Genomic DNA, 15,978 nt, shown 5'->3' with positions numbered 1-15,978 from the left:
CAGCTGGACAACCATGATTCAAGAGGCAGCTGGACGACCATCTGTCAGGGCTGCTTTAGGGTGGATTCCTGCATTGAGCAGGGGGGTGGACTCGATGGCCTTGTAGGCCCCTTCCAACTCTGCTATTCTATGATTCTATGCTTGAGTCCTACTCGCTTGCGTCAAAACAGCCTCGCTTGCTCTTTTGCCGTGTTGCAACTAGGGCTGAACCCTGGGGGCAAAATCCCGGCCGAAAGGCCATCTCGCCCCCCCTCCCCACGCCGCCGCCAATGACCACCCAAGGAGCAGCAGGTGACAAGGGCAGCAGAAGGAAACTCCCGTTCATTCCTGCAATCAGGATGATGCTACGATTTAAGTGAGTTTAAAATGCCAAATTGCACACGCTCGGTTTTTTTTAAAAAATTACAATTGGGGCGTGAAGAGAAATATTACTTGTGGGTTGCACAACTGAAGTGATGCAGCATTGCTGTCTAAAGGGTGGCGGTGGACGTGCGGGGGACAAGACCATGAAGTTGACGGTTTAAAACCATCTAGCTGCACCCACTACTCTTTCGGCAGGGCCTCCCAAACCATGCCTACTCCCAGGTGAGCTCTCTTGTGTTCAACGGGGCTTACTCCCAGTCAAGCGTGCATGGGATTGCAGCCTTAAATAGCCAGGTTTGCTTCACTTCGATCCTAAAACGCTGCAGAATAAGAGGATTCACTTCCAAGTAAAGAATGCATTGCGATACCATGGGAATACTACACCCCATTGATTGCAATGGGAGTGACATGCCGTGCAATCCTAAACTTGCTTACTCAGGAGTAGGACCCATTCAATACATTACTACTGACTCAGTCTTAAGTCGCACACTTACTTCTGGACGGAGGCAGACTTTTACTTCCTTCCGAGTAAGCACCTCTTGTAGTATCGAACTGCATCTCCAGCACTGCAATCCGCGGGACTGCAACGCCGTTACTCAGGGTGTAGATGCGGAAGTAAATCCCACTGAGTCCAATGTGACTTACTCCTGAGTCGTCCAGCCCGACCCAGACGGGGAAATTTATCCGGAGATGGGAAGCACAAAGGAATCTCGTTTCTTGAGCCCCCAAGTGGGAAAAGCACACGGGGGGGGGGGGTATGACTTAATAAAAACTCGCAACATTTGTACAGCAGTTTTAGAGCGCTCGAGCCACGTCTGGGGTTATTTTGTTGTAATCTTCAACTTCGTAAAGTAGGTCGGGATTATCTCTACGCTGCAGAGGGGGAGCTGAGGTTGAAAGAACAGTGACAGAAGCCACTGAAGTGAGTTGGTGGCAGAGGTGGCCGGAGGCACACTTGCCCAGGAACAAGGTCCTTTGAATACCATGGGACTTACTTCGGAGCAAGCACGCTTAGGCTTGTCTTTGGCAGGACTCGACTGTTCTGGGACATTCCGGTTTAAAGGAAACAAAACAAGAGAAACCCCCGACTCTAGCACACAGGATGCCAAAAACTCTTCTCGGTTCTGTTGCATATAAATTCGTCTCCAACCACTATTACTTTCACACATTGACTTCGAGGGGAACGGCAAATTCACACATGCTTATTTACCACGTGGAAATGTGTTCTAGATCTAATACCACTGGCAGTTCCATTTCACTTCAATACCACACATTCAAGCAAGTGCTTATGGCTAAAAAGCTCTTCCAATGCTCCCCGGTTTGAGCACAAGTGCAGAAAGTTTCTAAATATGTTTGCTGGGAAGGAAACATATTCTGAATGCAATTGGATCGGTCCCTAGTAAGTGTGATGGGGATTGCAGCCTTTCTCTCTGTCCTTTTCAGGATGAAGATCCCCTGAAATCAGTGGGATGTTCCTCACATAAACATGTTTTAGTACACAGCGCTAGTTTAATATTGATTTCATTTAGTCAATAGGTTCAGAGTCACTATGAACAGCCCCAGAACAGCCCGATCCTATGCACCCAGTTCAGTGCAACTTGCAAGAAAAAGTGGAGGTGTCCCTCTCTACATGTTTAAGCTCTAATAAGCTTAGATTTATTGGCAAGGAAGCATGCATAGGGTTTCAAGATTACATGGAAAGAAATCCCATGCATTTTCAAATGAATTGTCTCCTAAGTAGTTATGCTTAGGCTGCAATCCTGTACAGACTTACTTAGGAGGAAATCCCATTGGACTTAATGAGACTTACTTCTGAGTAGCCATGCAGAGGGTCGCGTGCTGTTAGGATTACGAATTTACACTTACTAGAATAATTCATCCAATGTCCACTGGAGTCAAGTCGTGTGGATGATGTACAGCAGTGAAGAGGGTGTTTTAAAATGTATACGAAATAGCTCGTTTTTCTTTTTTAAACATTGGCCTCTAAGCCAAGCGTATCTTTATGATCAGGGTACTAATTTCCACATTGGACCATTACACAAATGAGGAAAAGAAAAGGTGGAAACTCCCGCAGAAGCTGGCATTCTTCCGACTTTCTCCGAGATGTCATCTAAAGTACCTACAGGTGATTGTGCTCTGCCTGAGGGCTTGATTCATATACTGCACTCGCCTGCAGCTGAACAGGTGAACAGCTCCAGTTGGGGGGAAAGTGAGGCTTCTAGGAGTGAGATTTGTGATGGGCTCCTCATACTGGCAGCCCCCAAGCTGGGGCCCTCCAGATGTTTTGGACGTCCAAAACATCTGGAAGGCCCCAGCTTGGGGAAGGCTGCTATATGGTATATGCAGATCATAACTTGACTTTGTGGCCATCAAGTGACCAGCTGCCCTGGTGCAGAACTGTTTTAGAAAGGCAGCGGCTCTCTTGCCTCCTGGAGGTCCTTAGGAATTCAGTCGGAACGAGCCGCGTTACAAAACGAAAAACCTGAACGGCCTTATGCAAGCGGGAGTGGACAGCACATGGCCAGGGCCTGGGTGGAATGGACCACCGCAAATCAAATGTCGCTTTTCTATTGCCTTAATATAGCCTCCCCCCCCCCCACCCATCCTGGCGCCTTTCAGAGATGTTGGACTCGTACAACTTCCATTGCCCCCAATGCTGTCTGGGGATGATGGGTGTTGTAGTCCAACCTATCTGGAGGGCCCCAGGTTGGGGAAGGTTGCCTTAACGTATTATTCTACTGATCCACTCCGCACGTCTCAGCTGCTGAGCTTCAAGCAGTGGAGACTGGTGGCTCCGATTTCGGTGGGGCTACTGTCCATCCTGGGTTTTAGTCAGAACCAAGGAGCTATCTAAGGTGTTGAAACCTAGCCTCCAAAATAGGTTCAGCACCTTGGATGTGATTAAAACTCACAATGGATTAGCAGTCCCACCGAAATCAAAGCCACTAGCCGCCAGTGGCTTCAAGCACGTCTTGGTAATCAAGCATATATGAAGCCTGCCTGGAGTCTTTTGAGGGTCCCGACTCCATCCTAGAGAATGTAATTAGATGGAAATGCCACTCTTTTCTTCTTCTTCTTTTTAAATTGACCTTATTTCCAATCACCCACAACCTTCCTTCTTCTAAATAACTATGTGGAGGAGCTGGCTGGCAGGTGAGTTCAACCTATCTCAGGTAGGCCTAAATAATGCGGTGCAGAAGGCTCTTCTTGGGATCACAGTAAACCAGTTTAAATTCATCTATTGGGTTTCACTGTTTGATTTATCAGGGAAATATAAAATGTATTAAATGATTTGGGTCCATACTGAGAAACACAATTGCTTTTTTTTTTTTTTTAGAACAGTCACATACAAATCCCAACCCTGCACTCCTAAAAAGATAGCCTGCATTAATGGGTCCCAGCAAACTGGCTGGCTGGCTCAAGCCATACATTTGCAGGGAAATGCCACGCAAAGTATCTGCCAGTTCCCGAAAGCAGATTTTGCGTTTCAGCCCAAATGTAATAAATGTATTAATAAATAAATTTATTCATGTAGCTGTTGTTATGGAGATGTGGGTGCGTTTATGGTAAATGCCAGAAGTATGGTGAATCTTGACTTTAATCGTTAAGATGCTAGGAGGCCAACCTTGAAATATAAGAAGTCATTTTTGTTTTGTTTTGTTTTGTTTTGTTTGATATTTACACCTCTAACTTGGTCAGTGTCCTTCACCCTAACAGACATGGGGATAATATATATGGACATTTCCTGAAGACACTCAGTTGAATGTGCTGCTTACTGATTAATGGACCTCCTTAGATCTTTTTATGGGAAAATATGAATATTTATCAAATTTCTGTTATTTGCCTTACTATCTATCAATCTATCATTCTAGCACCTATCTATAATAACAAAACATTGGTCATATATACGTTAGTGATGACAGGTCTCTCAATCCCCCTTCCCCAATTTAACCAATACCCGGAGTGACTTCTTTTTTAAACCCAATAACAAAAATGCTGTGCTTGTCAATACCTGACCCTAACAGAAAGAAAGCCAACCAACCGGTCAACATCTCCCCCCCAATTTCCTGATTGTATCGCTAAACCACCTTTAATAAATAAAATCACTTCTCCCTTCCAGATAACCCCCGTGCGTTTATGGATTCATAGGTTGGCCTTTGAAAACTAAACTTGATAATCTGTCTTTTGTCCCACTTTTGTCTTTCGGCAAGGCTGGAGAATGCAGGCACTTCTTAAAAGTGGGGTGGGGTGGGGGAGGAGCCCATGTCGTCTCTCCAAAGTTAGCTCCTCCGCCCGCAAGGACACCACACACGTTGTGAAGCAAAGCGGAAAATGTGTGTTCATTACCACATAAAAGGCTCCCGTGGCGCAGAAGAATGGAGGCCTGGAATGGGAGTGATTGCGAAGACAATGCCCCCCCCCCCCCCCGCCGAATGTGATGCTCTAACCTGGCCGGTCCCATTGCGCCTGCCCGCATTGTGCCACGGTCGTTTTAAACTACTTAGCTGTCTCCGATCCCGAGCGATAAGGTATACTTCTTCTGCCCAAAGACAGTTTAAAAGAAAAAGAAAAAGTCTCTCTCTGTGTGTCTTCTCCTGAACACGTCGGATCTGGGGCTTGATGGTGCTGCTGGGGCGGGGTGGGGGGGAATGGTGTACAAAGGACCACACTCCTTACCTCACCCCCCTTTTTTTGAAACCGCTGGTGGTTTAAGCCGTGATCTGCGAATAAACAAAACCAGTAAACAAATAATAATAATAATAATAATAATAATAATAATAATAATAATAATAATTCTAACTCCAAATTCCAGGAGGGCAAACTTTACGCAGCACGTCAGACTTCAGTAAATTTACACAGATATTAGGGCGGCTGTTCCTTGCCTCTGCGTGTGTGTGTGTGTGCGCGCGCGTGCGTGTGTGTGTGTGTGTTTCCTCTGTTCCTTTTGAGCCATTGTGCTTAACTGAATTTTATAACGCTGATCGATATCTTGGTAAAATATTCATTTTTAAACTAGCGGGCAGTGAAATCTTTGCTTTGTGCTAAAGTCAACAGTCGCTCCAATAAATGCGCCGATGCCTTTCGGAGGAGTTGCAGTCGGCGGGGCGTCGGGCTTGTCATCAGGGCGTCTGCGATCTGCAGCTCCCGGGGATCAGGTAGGGGATGGTGTTTTGTATTGGGGGCATTGCTGCAGGAGGAGGCAGGGGAAGAGGTGGTGGTGGTGGTGGTGGTGGCGGCGGCGGCGGCGGAGGAGGAGGAGGGGGGGCACCTGGACTCCCTGCTGCTGCTCGCCAGTCAGAATCGGGCCCAGAGGAACAAAGCCACCGCGCTCGCCCTCCTGCCCAGGGAAAGAAGGCTTCGAGCTGGGCAGGCAAAGCTGGACGCTGGGCGTCAGGTTCCTTCTGGCTAAGCTCCCCACGCACCCCCGCGCATGCACACAGCTGCCCCTCCCGCAGCAGAGGAATGTGAACCGGGGGAGGCCATGGCCCCCTCGCTCCGGGAAGCAGAGGGTCTCCTCCACTCCCCGCGAGCTGATTTCCCAGCGGTTCTCTCGCGCAGCCAACGCACCGAGCGCTGCTCGGCGGCCTTTTAAAGCGGGCTGCCGCGAGTTGCGGGCGCGGGCCTGCGTTTGGAGAAGCAGGGAGCCTCTCAGGTCACACGCAGATCGAGACTAGGCAGGTTTACTCGGGAGTAAGTGCCAACGAATTCCGGGGGCTTCGTGGAGGCCGCTGTCTGGCTAACGGGGGAAACAAAACGCTGGCCTAGCTGGGCCTTGTAGCCCGATCGGACGAGGGCTCTTCTACCAGGCGACCAGAACAGCAGTCCCGACCATTTGGAGAGGCCGAGGTTATTTATCCCCACGGCTTCTCTGCCCCCACCCCCTTTCGTCATAAAACCGAGTTTATTCGTAGCAGCGGGAGAGCTGGCTGGTCTTAAGGGCGGCCCTTTGTTCTTGCCATAGGTGCCCAATCACCGCCCCCACCGGCTTTCTGCTTTCAAGGTTCGATGTCCTGTTTTTGCACCCCGGGCACACCTACCTAGGTGTAAGCCCAGTTGAAGGCAACGCGACTTTCTTCTGAGTAAACAGACATAGAATGCCATTGCAGGGAAATGTCTTGGAACTGCCGAAAAAGGCAAAAAACTCCTTTCACTAGTTTTCTTTATGCAATGAAATTCCAAAGATTGCACAGGACTGGTATAGGCTGTAACGGAAAAGGTGGGTCTATTTGACGATTACCTGGCTATGGAAGTCTAACTTTCAAGAAGATTGATGATAGATAGGTAGATATTGGGCACAAGCTTCCATGAAATTCTCCTGCGCAAGTCCCCACTGGAATGAACGGGACCTAAGCAACAAGACAGTAGTACCCATTCATCTCAATAGAGTGTGTGCAGAAATTCCAGGTGGATTGGTGTTTATGGTACAGTGAAATGTAGCCTTCTCCAACCTTGTGCCCTCCAGATGTTTTGGATGAGAACTCCCATGGACCATGCTGGCTGTGGCTGATGAGAGTTGAAGTCCAAAACATCTGGAGGGCACTAGTTTAGGGAAAGGTGGAGAAGTGAATTATTTTGCATGCAGATTGTATATCCTCTAGATAGGGGTCGTATCATTCCCAGATTTCCATCAGCACCTAGCTAATTTCCTGTACACATGTGTGATGGATACAAGCATTAGTAATGTTCTACTGAAACCACCTGGAGTCAATTGGACTTAAAGGGTGTTTGACCCTTCCTGGCTGCACTAATTAGTTTTATCCTCAAATCTCTCCATGACTCTTATTTCACGAGAGATTCCCATTTTACAATTGGGAGAATTGGGGAGGAGGCATGATGGTCAACTAGGAGTCATTTCTTTAATTAGTTTTTTAAAAAAAGACCTTTGAAATACAAAACAAATCTACATTTTATACATGTTTTTTCTTTATCTGAAGCCATCCTTTTTTGGAGGGTTGGGGAAAGAAACAGTTTAGGAAAGAGATGACAGCACGGCAAACCACAAGAGGCTTCCTGGGTGCGAATGTCCTTTTCCTGGTTGCATTTGATACCATACCTGATTTGTATTTGCAAGGTCACCCCTCCCACCCTTTGAAGATTAATCGAAAGAATGAAACACCCCCTCCCTTTGGCAGAGATCCACCTGGGTCACTTCGGAAAAGAGAGCGAGGGATCCTCTCCTCACTCCAATACTGTGTGTGAGGTCTGGCTTGGAGGCAGGCTGTTAATAGCTTTCGATTCCCTCAGGATTGGGCCTGAAGCGAAGAGGGAGGGAGGGAAGAGACAGAGAAATCCCCCATCTGATTTCCTCTCCGTCTAAACTGACGTGACAGCTTATATTTCCCGAACAAGATGGGATCGCAGCAGGACACACACAGAGGCTAATGGTTTTTCAATAATTAATACTCTCCTAGCCCGCTAGTAATGCAGCCTCTCGGATTTGTCAATTACTTGTCATTAAATGAGTGTCTCCCCGCGTCCTTCGCTTTGGGCCCTTCGGTGGAGGGCTGAGGGAAGGGAGCCGCCTCGGGGCTCAGCTCAAGGAAGCTCGGGCAGCCGGCCGGAGCGCTCCTGGTCTCCCCTCGGCCGGGAAAGGCAGGCCGCTCGGCCGGGTCCCCTTGCTGGAGTGTGGGCAGGAAGCCGGGCAGGGGCCTTCCAGCGCGCCAGGAGATGGTACCTGCCAAATGGGCAATTCTGTTCGTTCCGATCCTTATCCTCCTCCTCCTTCCCACCTTTCTGCCTTCTGCTTTTGAAAAGAAAGACACAAAACGGACACATAAATAATAAACAGACCACTCACGTCTAGGCTAGGTAGAAACTAATATCGTTTTTGAAGCTGGGGTGCCAACTTTTTTATATATGTATTGCTCTTGTGCATTTAACACCAGCCTGAGGAAGAGAAACGCAGCCCCTGAAGCTTTCCCCATGGCCTTATCCCAATGTCACCAGCTGAATGCCCCGCCCCATCTGGGCTGCTAGAAAAAGCAGGGTAGCAGGAGTATTTATGCAAACATCACGACTACGACCTGAATCGGTGCCCGCTCTCTCGCTGGGGTTCAACTGCCAGAACTCGTCCTCTTGCCCGGGCTCAGTCCGGAGTAGGCACACATCACTTATGAGTATGCTTTAGAGCGCTATTCCCCTCGCCTGAGCAATCCCAACCAGCATCTAACATACCTGGGATTAGGTGGGCAGAGGTGTAAAGAAAAGGCAGAAACGGTGGCAGACAGGACTGAACCTCAGTTCTTCTCCTTTTAAGAAATTAAACCTCTGGCTGGAAGGAGGTCATACTGAGCTCTGGATAGCAGTATCCTGTCTACCTCCTTCACCTGATTGGTGATGATGATGATGATGATGATGATGATGATAATAATAATTAATTAATAAATAATATACTGGTAATATCCTTCGCCTTGTAAGGTGTTGATGATGATGAGCTAACGAAATACCAAGAGCACTATCAGTTGCTCTTCTCTGAGTAACGTAGGAAAGGAGGCAAGCTCTCTGTTCCAAGGAGCTTACAATCTCGTTAGGGCCAAACTTTGCAAATGTTTACAACCCAGCCAAAGTTAAGCCCTTGTGAGTCCCGAAGTTTCAAAGGAGCTCGTTGAAAGCCCTTCCGAGGGGAACACCTGACAAAGTCCAGCTTTGCGAAAGCTAAGCAGGTGCGGGACATGACCAGCGCCTAGAGACCCCGCGGCGAGCCGGACAGGCTGGATCGTGTCCTAAATGTAAAGGCGGGAGTGCGCGCGGGGTGGTGGTCGTGCAGGAGGAAAGACGGGACCCCAGACCCAGGGGGAGGCTGAGGAGTGGGTTCGCGAGGCCTCTCTTGGCGGGCGGGCGGGCGGAAAGTATTGATCGTGAAGAAGAATTGCCAGCCGCCCCAGGAACAGGGCCGCGCCGCATTCCAGGGACCGGGCGCGCTTGGTTGAAAAGGCGACGTGGATCACTGAAGGCCAAGAAGGCGCACTCGGCCTTTCCTCGCCCAGCGAGCGTGGGTCGGAGAGGGGAGGCGATTCCCCATTCCCCTGTGCGAGCCCCTTTCTCAGCGCCCCCCCCCCAAGCCTTGGTTGCTGCGCTCAGAAGCATCCTTGCGCCCAGGCGTCCTCGCCGCTATGGCAACCCTGCCCGGCATTGTCCCTAAAGTCGAGATCCCTGTCCTTCCTTCCCTGGCCAGTTTGGGACATTTCCGCAATGGGACCCGCACCCTAGAAGGTCTCCACAGTCCTCCACTCTTCTCCCCTGGGGTGTGTGTGTGTGAAACAATGTAAGCGCCGTCTGGCCCTCCAGCTGCCCGGCACTGGGGCGAATTTAACGCAACCCCCCCTTCACAACGCGCCCATTCATTTTCTTTGGGGGACCCGGCACAACACCTCAAAGTGGCCGAAGGCTTTGGCAAAACAGGATTATCCTGAAACCCAAAAAATTCACCTAGCCCGATTTTATTGAATGAACACGTTTTATTGAATGGATTTCAATGGAACTTACTTTGAAGACGTAATCTTATATAGATCTACTCAGAAGTAAGCCCCATTGAGTTCAATAGGACTTCCTTCCAGGTAAGTGTTTGTGAGATTACAGCCCAAACTTTTTCTGGAAACAGAGGCTGACTTCACCTGCAGCCTGGACCTACAGATGTTTACTTGGAAGGAAATTCCACTGAATGGAATTGGGCTTACTCCCAAGTAACATGTGTCGGGCTGGAACCCCACAATGCATTCCTTACTCAAAAGCTATCTCCCTCTGAGTTTAATGGGACTTCTTTGAAGGTAATTGCGCACAGCGGCCTAAACCTATGTGCTTTTACTCAGAAGTAAGTCCCACAGTACATTTAATGAGGCTTACTCGAAGAGTGCATGGACGTTGCTGTTTTAGAGGACAGTTTTAGCAATATTGAATCGGTGTTGCATAAATCCAGTACAGGATTAGACAAGAGACTTCAGTATGGATTGCATTGAGAGGGAGAATTCCAACGAAGAACGCTAGTAATTTGGGCGTCAGCGCCACTGTGCTTACGGGAGAGTTTAGAGCAATTAACCGTGCATCAGACTGCAGGGTGGCGATCAATTCAGTATCCTTGTGGGGAATTTAGTTTTCCTAAAATCCGTGAGACTTGGGGTTTGGGAGGGGGTGGTGAACAGGGCAACGCGATACATATCTAGTCAAAATGAAGTCCTATTGAGTTCGGTGGGGTTTACTACGAGCTAATTAGGCACAGGCTTGCAGCATAAGTGAAACTGACCGGTCGGAATAGCTAGCGAAGGTGCGGAAATTGTCTTGCTTAATCCGGAGTTGGATGTAGGCAACACTAATTCAATGCTGCAGAATTAACACCCTCTTTTTAACAAAATAGATATGTTGGATGAAATTTATCCAAAGGCGGCTGTCTCCAAATAAGAGGCCTGGAAACCAAAATCGAAGCCCCCCCCCCCCCCACTCTCTCGCTTAAGCAAGTATGTGCATCTCGTCCAGTTGAGAATAAAGCTGCCGCGTCGCTTTTCTGTCAAGACTTTCGCCTTTCACAGTTGCAATAGAAGGGCAGAAATCATCTAATTGTGCGCTCCTGTTTTCTCCTCGTCCCCCCCTTTTCTTTTTTTTTAAACTTCCCATCCCCCCCAAAAAGAATAAAAGAAAGAGAAAGAAAGAAAAAAGAAAAGAAAAAAAGGGGGGGGAAAGGCCCACACCTCTTTCTCTGTTGTGTGCCTGGTAATGACATGCAAGGATGGGCTGAAAGACAAGCAGACATCAAAGCACAAAGAAAATGACATTTCCCGCACTTTGATAAGAAAGTCACACTCCTAACTTTTCTTCTCCTTCTTTTCTTCCTTAAAAGCAGATCCGCCAGCCGCCAAGAGCGGTTGCATCTTTGGGTTGCGCCCCCCCCCCCAAGGGCCCCTTGATCAATACACAGGCAGTGGCTGGGTACCCCCAGAAGTTGGTAGAACTTGGGGGCAGAACAAAAACAACACACAGCAACATTTATTGGGGATAAGGGAGGGTGGGGGTGGGGTGACACACGCTTGGGACTGAGATGGGACTAATTATTGTGAGCTGGAACACCCAAGTCGAACTGAGCCCGTCTCCCGGGAGACTGAAGGAGACCTATTTTACAAGCTGTAATTCCGCTTTAGACTATTGCAGGCTAAAGTCAATTCACACCCTCTTCTTTCTTCTAGAAATATTCCTAATCCTACCGTTCAAGCGGGGAATTCGCTCGCCTCGTCTTCCCCGCCAATATTAATCTAGAAACTTAATGGAACGAAGCAGGATAACGGAGAAACCTCTTTCTCTCCTCCCCCCCTCTCTCTCGTCTCACCACCACCAGTTTAGCAGCCTCAGCAACGTCTAACCTTCGAAAGAGTAAATATTAAACAAGGAGAGAAGTTCTTTGATGATTTATGGTCCCTTGCTCTGTTTTTTGGCAGACAGATTCGCGGCCAATTAATTGAAAGGGGGCCGGAGGGTGTATGACAACGAGAAAAAAATATCTCGTGACTGCCTTTTTCGGGTACTTTGGGGCGAACACGTGGGCATTTGTTTTAAATTTTGCCATATTATTTAAATTTGATTTATATTGAATGAAAATATTTTCAGTATATTGAATGAAAATAAAATTCCTGTGTATGATCCAATTAGAAAAATGGGTGTTTTTATGCTGGTTTATGCTGATTCACAACCCACTGAGGCCAGGGGGTTAGCCATGTATTCCGTTCCTAGCTATGCTTGCTTGGAAGTAAGGCCCACCGGATCCAACAGTAAGCATACAAGGGGAAAAGCTCAATGAAGCTTTCAACTGAATAAACTTGTTGATTTTTTTTTTTAAGGATGGAGTTAAGTGTCTGCCTGATTTTGTCACTAATGTTGAGAGCAAATCTGCAATAAGCAGCAAAGATCATGTATTTTAGAAAGTAAAAACATTAAGACGCCTATCTCAATCAAGAATCTCTCTCTCTCTCTCCGCTCCTCCACCCTATTAGTTTAAACCTTAGCAATAGAATAATTATGCAATTTCATTCAGTGATCATTATGGAATTTGCTTTGTGAATGGGATAAGATGGGGAAAAACACATACACAAAAATGTATGTATGCATGTATGAATAAATAAATAAATAAGCATTCCCCTCTTGCATTAAATTTTTGGAGGGGCCCAAATGAAAATATATTAAAATAAAATACTAGCTAGAGACAATACAATGAGGCAACACACCCTGTCAGCTTTAAAGATGGAAGCAGTCAGTTAACTTGCGCGATATATTCTTCTGTCTAAATCATGATTATTTGTATGGACATTTTCATTATGACTCTTTCCCAAATCTTTCCCAAGTTAGAATTTAGCAGGAAATGGTAGAAAATGATTCTGTCGTATTTTCTACTCTAGTAGGAAAGAGTCCACACACACACACACACACAAAGGCCCTCCCTAAAAGGGACCGTTTAATTCTTGCTAAACTCCCCCCACCCCCGTAGGTGGGTGGGATCTTTCTTTTTATAGTGCTTGTCAGCTTTTCAGCCAGCGCTTGTAGTTGTTTCTGTAGTAGCGGCTTGATCAGACAAACCTATTCATCTTTCCTTGCTGCAAATTAGACTGTCTCTAAAAGACACAGGCGCAGGGGCCAGTTGAAGAGTTGGCAACTCCATTTCAGTTTGAGAAAAACAGTGCAGTCCTATAGATGTCTACTCTGAAGTAAGTCTCACCGAATTCAGTGGGACTTACTCCCAGGTAAATGTAGTCTGATCCTTTTTGGCACACTTCACCTGGAATAAACCCCACTGTTCAATAGGACTTACTTCCTCGTTAAATATGTTCATGATTGCAGGCTTAATTAACAGTGCTAGAGAATGAGTAATCCACTCACCAATTTGGGGTTCTAGATCCACCTTTGCTGCTGTCTCCCCTCACTTTCTTTGCACGCTTCGCCTTTCTGGGCGACTCTAAGCAAGTTAATTTGGGTATCCATGAGTCGTTTTCGAGTGGGGTATATTAGAATGTCCGCCTGTGGTGCTGTATCCCTTCTCTCTACGTTCTTATCATATATTCCATATGCAAACAATACTGACAGCTACCCTGTTCACATTTACCTGAGAGTAAATCTTACTGATCTCAGTGGGATTTGTTTTCGAGTAAACATACATGGGATCCCGCTACACGTCAGTCCGTATTTACCTTACTTTGCTCAAAAACCGAAATCCCGGGGATCGGGCCGGGGAGGTAAAGAAGTCATCCAGATGTGTGGGTCTGTGTGACACAATTTTAAAGCCCTGAAGCCAAGCGAGTTTTGCCTTGGAAAACAAACAAGATAATCAACAGTCTACTCGGAAGTAAACCCCACTGAGTTAAATGGGGCTTACTCTCTGTAAAGCGTGCATAGGAATGTAACCCAGATTATGACAACGGCGGATTTCCAGCCAGTGTCAAAACAACAAAGAATCTCTAACAAATGAGCAAACCTTATACTACAGTGGCATAAGCTTTCTTGGAGCGGCGCTCCGTTCATCAGGTGCAGGGAATGTCATCCTGAGTTGCTGGCAGAAGAAGAAAAATGTCAGCAGTGAGGTCAGAGGAGAATGGAATGCCAGAAGCACACAGACAGTGATAATTCCGTTAAAATCTAAAATAATTATACTGCCCATTCACAATGTAGTGTCAGTCATACAATGGGAGAATTAAGCACACATCAAAGCTATTGAAACAAATGGGTTATAAATATTTTGGGGAAATAATCCCCACTGAGAGAGCTTCGGCTATTGGGCAGTGTAGAAATGTAATAAATATATAAAAATAAATAAGTACAAGATCAATGCGACTTACTCTTAAGTAAGTGTACAATGCTTAGCTTAGTAGGGTAATGCCGGCAGTTTCTACTGCTGCTACTATTATGCCATCATTTTATGTCCATTATTGAGGGTAAAGGGGTGAGGGAGGTACCCTTGCACTGCATCCGTTTAAGCCGTTTTTATTTCCTCAAGTGTTCCCCTGCCTTGCTATTTCGGGACTGTCTGGTTCTCCTCCAGTTTATTATTTATTTATTTATATATATAGCACCATCAGTGTACAAGGTGCTGTACAGTATTTTTCCAATACTGTCCAACGAGCGTGGCAAACCCCCCCCCCCAAAAAAACCCGTGCTTTTACAGACTGCGGTTCACACCCACAGTGTGCCAGCAGTGTTCAAAGTGCTGATTCCCCAATCAGTTTACTCCAAAGTAAGCCCGATCAAAAGGCTACGGGACTGCTCGGAAGCAAATGTGTGTGTTGGCAGTTTTAGTGGCCGGTCTAGGCAGAAGGGCATCAGACCCCAAAATACAAACAAATAAACAAAATTCTTCCCCATATGTCCGGGCCAGCGACTTAGAAGCAGAAGAAGCAGTTTTAGGTAATGGCCAGGACAGCAACAGATTGGGACTGCTGGCTTGGTAGCGGTTGATATTTTTTAATTTATTTTATTGATTTATTTAATTTATATACCGCCCCATAGCTGAAGCTCTCTGGGCGGTTTACAAAAGTTAAAAACAGTGATCATTAAAAAAGTATACAAAATTTTAAACCATCAAAAATATAAAAACAACAGTATAAAACAACAGGATCCATTTAAACAACAACACTTGGCCAAGTAGATCGGGAAAGAAAAGTTTTTGGACAGGCTTCCAGGTGATTAGCTTAGATGTAATATTAATTCTTATGATTGTGTTCTGCTTTTAGAAGCGGTTCTGCCTCCCCCTACTTTTATTTAGAAGAATGGGAGCCTTTGTGACGACATGGGCGTGAGCAGAAGAATGCCCACAACCCCTCCGAGGCCATCCAGTCAGTTGTCACACCCAAAGGAATCCCCGCCAGAGCTACGTGGAGCGCGTCTGAGCGCTTCAGGGAAGGGATTTCCATTGGGCTCCATAAACGCCCTTTAGTTCCAAGGGTCCGTAACTATATTTCCGGAAGGAGCAGCTCTGGTTCAGGAAGGTGGAGAGCTGCCTTCCTGTCTTCCACTGCCTTCGGTCCATCTAGTTCAGTCTTCCCCAACCTGGTGCGCTCCCTACGTTTTGGACTTCAACTCCTATCAGCTCCAACCAGCATGGTCAATGGTTAAGGACGCTGGGAGTTGCATTCCCAAACGACTGGTATTGGATCCAGGTTTAGTCATATTTAGGCCAGGTTTATCCCAGGATCATCCCGGGTTTGTCCCTGCCTGAGAGCCGGATGCCCTGTGTGGCACTTAGATGAACAGGTTTGACCCCAGGACAATCATAGAATCATAGAATAGCAGAGTTGGAAGGGACCTACAAGGCCATCGAGTCCAACCCCCCTGCTAAGTGTAGGAATCCACCCTAAAACATCCCTGGCAGATGGTTGTCCAGCTGCCTCTTGAAGGCCTCAAGTGTGGGAGAGCCCATAACCTCCCTAGGTAACTGATTCCACTGTCGTACTGCTCTAACAGTCAGGAAGTTTTTCCTGATGTCCAGCTGGAATCTGGCTTCCTTTAACTTGAGCCCGCTTATTCCATGTCCTGCACTCTGGGAGGATCGAGAAGAGATCCTGGCCCTCCTCTGTGTGACAACCTTTTAAGTATTTGAGGAGTGCTCTCATGTCTCCCCTCCATCTTCTCTTCTCCAGGCTAAACATG

Source organism: Elgaria multicarinata, chromosome 7 (assembly GCF_023053635.1).
Source record: "Elgaria multicarinata webbii isolate HBS135686 ecotype San Diego chromosome 7, rElgMul1.1.pri, whole genome shotgun sequence".
NCBI classification, from domain to species: Eukaryota; Metazoa; Chordata; class Lepidosauria; order Squamata; family Anguidae; genus Elgaria; species Elgaria multicarinata.
Note: the sequence above shows the minus strand (reverse complement) of the source record.